This window comes from Lepidochelys kempii, chromosome 9 (genome assembly GCF_965140285.1).
Source record: "Lepidochelys kempii isolate rLepKem1 chromosome 9, rLepKem1.hap1, whole genome shotgun sequence".
Lineage (NCBI taxonomy): Eukaryota > Metazoa > Chordata > Testudines > Cheloniidae > Lepidochelys > Lepidochelys kempii.
This window is the reverse complement of record NC_136388.1, coordinates 70,121,209-70,127,208: the sequence shown is the minus strand read 5'-3', so window position 1 is coordinate 70,127,208 and position 6,000 is coordinate 70,121,209. Positions and strand designations below refer to the sequence as shown.

Below are 6,000 nucleotides of genomic sequence, written 5' to 3'. Positions count from 1 at the left end.
GATCTGATGTCTGAACATGTCGCCTTATTTTTTGGCATTCTTAGAACAGTGACTCTATCCTGTTTCTTGTTTTATAAGTGAAATGGAATGTTAAGGTTATATTTTGCTGTCACTGAAATACTACAACCATCTTGCTATACTGTAAAGGAAGAGCAAAAGACTTTTACATAGGTTTTTGTGTTGTTCATTTTAAAATAAGTTGCGTTTTATGCAGAATTATTCTGGTCTACCATGGACTGAGTGGAATATCTTCTCTTGTTAATCATTAAAGAGTTTAAATCTATCTTCTCCCCCAGTTAGCAAAGTTCAGAGAAAATACGGAAGTATTTATTAATAATTACTTTGCTCAGTGATAACTGTACACTTCAGGCATTTTAAAAAATCCAGCAAATGATTCAAGATACTCAAATTATTAAAATAAACACTATATGTTTTATATATGATCTATTAGCTATAATTCATTTTCTCAGTAATCCCTGGCAAAATGGCTAACTGTATTTAGATATTATTTTGTTATATCTCTGATACTATGGGCAGTGACAAAGTGACAGTGTCTTGGTTTGACTTTCACTTCATATTGTATAGTTTTACTCCAATTACCCATTACAATAGAAGTTTAAAAGACAAAACTTGTCCCCTGTGACAGATTAATTAATCATTCTTACAATTTCTAAAAAATGTGGATAAAGGTTTGAATAACATGCTATAAATTGCTACATTGGAGCTGGAAGAATTCCATCCTCCCCTCTTTCTTAGAAGGGAAACTCCAGTTTGCAAGGGCTGATGGATGAAGAGAACAGAAACCCCCGCTCTGTGAACTGATGTCCTAAAGACTGATTCAAATCTTGTTCTTGCAGACCAGTGTAACTCCACTGACTTCACCAGTAAACGCCTGACTTGTGCGACAGCAAAATCAGGCTGCAAATTGATATCAAAGCCAGGCAGAGAGTGCACGCTGCTGTTACATTCCGTCCCACTTGAGATCATAACCCTGAGGTAGCCCGGCGAATTGTAAAGGTGAACTATTACGGTTTAAACCTATACCCCAGTCCGGCGATACTGGAGAGCAGAGGCAGCCAAGTTTAGTTCAATTAGTTAGGGAGCCGTACCAGCTCTTGTTAGCGCTGAAGGCTGCCACAGGAGGGGAGAAGCCCTTCACTCAATAGTAGTGATATATGCACAGGTCTTCTGCGGTGGAACGTGCAGGACACGCGGGCAGCGCGCCTCCCGCAGCCGAGTGCACTGGCAGCCGCGCCTGGCCCTGGGGAAGTGGGCTGCTCTGCATGGAAGCCGCGGCCGGTTCCGAGAGCCCGGGACAGGACGCCGGCGGAGCGCTGTCAGCCATGCTGCCGAGGCGCAGCCCGGGGGCCCGTGCCCAGCTCCCCTCGGCGCTGACCCGGGGAGGCGGCGCTTCCCTGGCTTGACTGGAGCCCGGCGCCCCTCGGCGGTGGGAACCAAACCAGCCGCGCCGCCCTCCGCGCTGCAAGGGGAAGCGGCGGCGGCCCGGGATCTCCTGCCTCCCGAGGGCCAGCTCCAGCTTAACCCGAGCTCCCCGGGCAGCCGCACCCCCGAGCCGCCCTGCCTCCCCCGGCCTGTAGCGCGGCTTCTCCCCTTCCCCTCACTGGTGTGAACGGGGGACTGGGCGTGGGACAGCAATGAGCCCTGGGGAGGTGGCAGTCAGGGGGTGGGGGCAGTCAAGAGCCCTGGGGGAGTTCGAGGCAATAAGGAGCCCAGGAAGGGGGGTTGGCGCAGGGGGGAGCTCGGGGGTCAGTGAGCGACGGGGGGGCAGTGAGGAGGTGGTGGAGACAGTAAGGCATGGGGGCAATAAGGAGGTGGGGGGGCAGTGAGGAAGTGGGGAGGGGGGCAGTGAGGTTTGGGGTCACTAAGGAGCCGGGGCGGGCGGGGAGGAGCCGGGGGGGGGGCAGCGAGGAGGTGGTGGCGACAATAAGGCATGGGGACAGTAAGGAGGTGGGTGGCAGTGAGGAGGTGGGGTGGGGGACAGTAATGTTTGGGGTCAGGAAGGAGTCGGGGGGCAGTGAGGCGGCGGGGAGCCGGGGGGGGAACAGCGGCGAGGGGGGCGAGGGATAGTAAGGAGCGGAGGGGGCAGTAAGGCGTGGGGTCAATAAGAAGCCTGGGGGGCAGTAAGGAGGTGGGGTGGGGGAAAGTAAGGTTTGGGGTCAGTAAGGAGTCGGGGGGCAGTGAGGCGGGGGGGGGAGCCCGGGGGATAGTAAGGAGCCGGGGGGTCAGTAAGAAGCCTGGGGGGCAGTGAGGAGGTGGGGTGGGGGACAGTAATGTTTGGGGTCAGGAAGGAGTCGGGGGGCGGTGAGGAGGTGGGGGGGGCGGTGGGGAGCCCGGGGGAGAGGGCGGAGGGGACAGTAAGGTTTGGGGGCAATACGCAGCGGGGCAGTGAGGAGCCCAGCGGTAGAGCGTAGGGTTGGGGCCAGGCAGCAGGCGGTGACAGCCGGGCGCACTCAGCTCCAGGGGCCGAGCCGGCGGGAGGGAGCAGGTTCCCCGAACGGGACGGGGACACTCCGGCGGAACCCGCTGGTCACCTACTCGTTACTCTGCGCTCAGCGGCGCCCCGAGCACGTGGCGGCCGGGGGAGGCTATGGGAGCGCGGCAAGGCAAGCCCTGTGTTTCCCACCCCCCTATTCCCGGGTCAGACTGGGTCCCAGGATCGGGGCTCCCACCCTGGATTAGAGGAGCCAGCCGGTGACTGAATAGCGGTTCTGCCCCCAGAGAGCAGCCTTGGCAGGAAGCAGACGCGGCCGCGCCACAGCTGTTGCTTTCGGGGGATTCAGAGACAGAAAGAGCGAGGGTACCTTTAAGAGGAAAAAAAAATCCCCTCAACTCCCCGATTTGCATTTTCCATTTGTGCCCCTCCTTTTTTGCAGTGATGTCAGCCGGGGAGGACTTGCTGGCAGCACTGGGAAGCGGAGTTCAGACGGTGGCAGCAGAGCTGAGCCATCCGATGCTTTAGCACCCGGAGCTCTCTGGGTGCTGCTTCTCTCCAGCACCCACCGCCTCTGCGCCTGCAGGGGCGATCCGGACCGGACTGCTCCTGTGCAAAATTTCCAGTCTATACCAAAGAGGGGGCAAACAAAGATCTTCTACCATCTTTCTCTCAAATAGATCTAACATTCCTCTTCTGTTTTATCCTCAAAGAGAGAGATTTGCTGGACTGCTCTTGCAGACGGGGATTTAGTTAAAAGTCTCTCAGCACAACTTAGCTTAAGCGACATCAGCGTGGCGGACTGATATTAATGAGGTTCTTTTAATGTGGAATTACATTTGCCTTTTACAGCTGCAAAGACATAAAACCAAACCCCAAACAAGACTTAGCTAAAAGTTAGACTACCTTTTTCTTCCACAATTGTAGAAATCGTTCATGCATCTTTTGCTCTAGCCTGCATGGGAAGAAGCAGCTTGTATTTTGGATCAAGGATTTGCTGGTGTAAACTGGTCTAACTTCCATGCGATGGGGCAACCTTCATTACTCTAGACGCCTTCCTGATGTGCCGAGGAGCCAATGTAAATTGACATCTTTTGCAGAGAACGCAAGGAATTAAAGGTAAGGGGGGTTGATTAGCGGTTTGTATTTTTCGTCAGGCATCCCCCTCACAGCACACTACCAGCAGTGCACCCAGACTGAGATTATTAGGCTAGAACTGGCTAAGTAATGTGAGTCGCCTTTGGTGACGAGTACAGGGAGTTCCTGGGTAATTGCAAAAGATGAATTTTTAAGCTTTTTAATGTGTCACATTTATGATCTGCGTTATTACAAGAACGCTGAGCTAACTTGTACTGTTCAGGCATGAGGGGCTTCTACAGACTGAGTCTGTGATGTAGTTGGCTCAGGTTTCAGTTAACATTTTCTTGAATGTGCACCCCCTTCCCTAGTGTTTCCACCATCCAGTTTGATTTGGTGGTTGTTTGCAGTCAGGGTACATAATACCTATGAGAGAGGGAGAGAGGCGAAAGAAAAAAAAAACATATGGAGCATTTTATTTATGCAATCGTAATCCTGTAATGGAGATTGCATTTAATGAGAATTGCATCAAAATGCCTAGCTGTTGTTGGGAGAGGGGAGGGCAAAAACTGTGCTGGATTGTAAATTAAGTTCTTTGATTGAAGGATTTCCTTGAACTGTGGAGGGATGGCGATGAGGAGCTTAAAGTTGCTGTGCATTTGGAGTATTGGAATGGGATAAAAACCAGATCAAGCTGAAATATATTTTAATTTGTTCAGGCTCTGGACATGATTTGAAACCCGGGGGAGAGGAAATTCAGTCATTTCACTGATGTGCTGGTGTTGATGCCACCGTCCAAGGAACACTTGGACTCAGTAGCAAAAACCCATTGACAGGAAGGCTAGGCTAGGATATTACCTCTCTTTTGGGGAGGAATGAGGAAGGAAGGTTTGTTTATGGCTTTTGCAAGATAGAAATTGGAGGCACAAATCTTACAGCCTGCTGGTTGCAAGCAGGCAAGCCTTGTAGGCGATCTGGAAAGTAGAGGGTTTGTCTCCTTTTCCTTTTGCAAGCTTGGCATAGCAAACTGTAAGAAATAGCTCTAAGATACATGAAGAGAACACGTAGGGACCAATAGCCCTTCTGGGGCTCTGAAGAGACTCTAAACGCAGAGAAGAATTGACTAAGATAGCATGAGCTCACATATTTGAGTTTGAGAGAGGATGTATTGAAGGAAGTATGGAGCAATAATTTTATGAAATGCTGATGTTTACTTCAGTTGGCAGAAGTAAGGAGAAGATGTTCAAGTGCAGGAGTCTGTTGAACCCAACTAGAACTGAGGGTAATTTCTCAGCGGAGAATATCAGGTTATTCTAAGCTGCTTTTTTATTATTATTTTTAATGACATTCTAAGTTATAAAGAACAAAAAGTTGCTCCCATGTAAGTCTCATTAAAAGCAAAAGGAATATTCCGAGAAAACATCAATAATAAGTAAAAGATAAACTTTAACTTTTTTCTTGTTAACAATGAAAGAACGAAAGTAGAGATGATCTGAAAGATTATAGAGCAAAATAGTTTTTAAAAAGGGGCTGATGGTGTTGTGGGGAGGAGTTATTCATTTATGTATTAACATTCTGACAACTAGTTTCGCCAAAAATACTGGTTTGTATCCATATGAATTGCAAGAGTACCATCTTCAAGCATCTAAGTAGAATCCTCAAGTAAACAACAGAGACATGTCCTATAAAATACTCACCAGTACTTCTGTACCATTGCCAAGAAAAGGGATGGATTAAATGTAAACGTTGTACAGAATAAACCAAAGCAAAAATATCTCAGGTTGTCAGAAGTAATTTGTTTTCTTATATGAAATGTGTACATAAGACTGGGTAATGCCTTCACACTTGAGTGACTCCAAAACTGTAAATTTTGCATAAGATAAATAAAGGTGAGAGAGAGGAATATGCTGATTTTAAATACAGTGGAGAAAATCTGCATAAGCACAATGACTTCCACTTAAGCGTTTCATCTTGGCCAAAGTGAGACAATTTTTGTGTATGTGTGAACCATAAAAGATGGGTTTAGAATATTAATGGGTAAACTCTGGAGAGCTAGGAGCTAGCTCAATAGGCAGAAGATTATTTCTTTTTAAGAAAGACTTGGAAAAGATATATGTAAATTGCAAGCCATGTTCAATTTGGACTTCTATACCCAGATTTTAAAATCAAATTTAGCATCGCTTAAGAGAACAATGCCAGATTTAAAAAACAAAACAAAATAACAACTTTGCAGTTCTCGCAGTAAAGATTTCTTACTTTTCTTTATGGAAAGGGTAAGCATTGTTGTGTTGTATATATGTGTGAGTTTGTTTCTCTGTGTGTGTTCTGTATTTTAATCACATTTTCACCAAATAGCAGGAATATACTGCTGAGGAACAAATTCTGGATTTCTTTCCATTCAGATCTTTCTTTTCCATTTTTTCTTCAGAAGAGCTCTTATTGCTTCATGGCTGCATTGTTCATCCTTGCAG

The 6,000-nt window shown here is 47.7% G+C and overlaps 1 protein-coding gene across 6 annotated transcripts in view; it reads left to right on the top strand.

Moving 5' to 3' along the window:
* Nucleotides 1-2,453: 2,453 nt before the first annotated feature.
* Nucleotides 2,454-6,000, top strand: part of PCDH11X (protocadherin 11 X-linked) — a 1,007,737-nt gene continuing 1,004,190 nt past the window's right edge. For all 6 annotated transcript variants that reach the window (XR_012160926.2, XR_013636251.1, XM_078854233.1 and 3 more), the window contains exon 1: nucleotides 2,454-3,571. The gene's annotated coding sequence lies outside the window, so the exon portion shown is untranslated. The remainder of the gene's footprint in view (nucleotides 3,572-6,000) is intronic.